A 353-nucleotide genomic window follows, 5' to 3' on the forward strand; every position below is an offset into this window, starting at 1 on the left:
AATCCCTCTGGCTCACTACAAAAGATTTCCTGAATCTGACCTGCAATCTTCTTCACTTCTACAGCTCAAGTTACTCACCTGAAGTACTCTGGATATAACTCTTATTTGGGCAGGAGTTTTTGAAACACTGCTCCGTTTGTAGCAGCCTTGCATGTTTTTCAATGTGACATTTAGCAATGAGTCCCAGAAGCCCCAGGCAGTTTGTTATGTTTTCAACTGCTACCTTTGGGGAACACTAGCAAAAAGGGAATCTGTGAAAAGAGAAGGAAGGTGAAGATGAGGAGCAGATGTTTGGGCATACCATTTCTCAAAGAGAAGGTGGTGGTGTTTTTTTTCTTCCAACTGTGATATTC

This window comes from Dipodomys ordii, unplaced genomic scaffold, assembly GCF_000151885.1.
Source record: "Dipodomys ordii isolate 6190 unplaced genomic scaffold, Dord_2.0 Scaffold34, whole genome shotgun sequence".
Lineage (NCBI taxonomy): Eukaryota > Metazoa > Chordata > Mammalia > Rodentia > Heteromyidae > Dipodomys > Dipodomys ordii.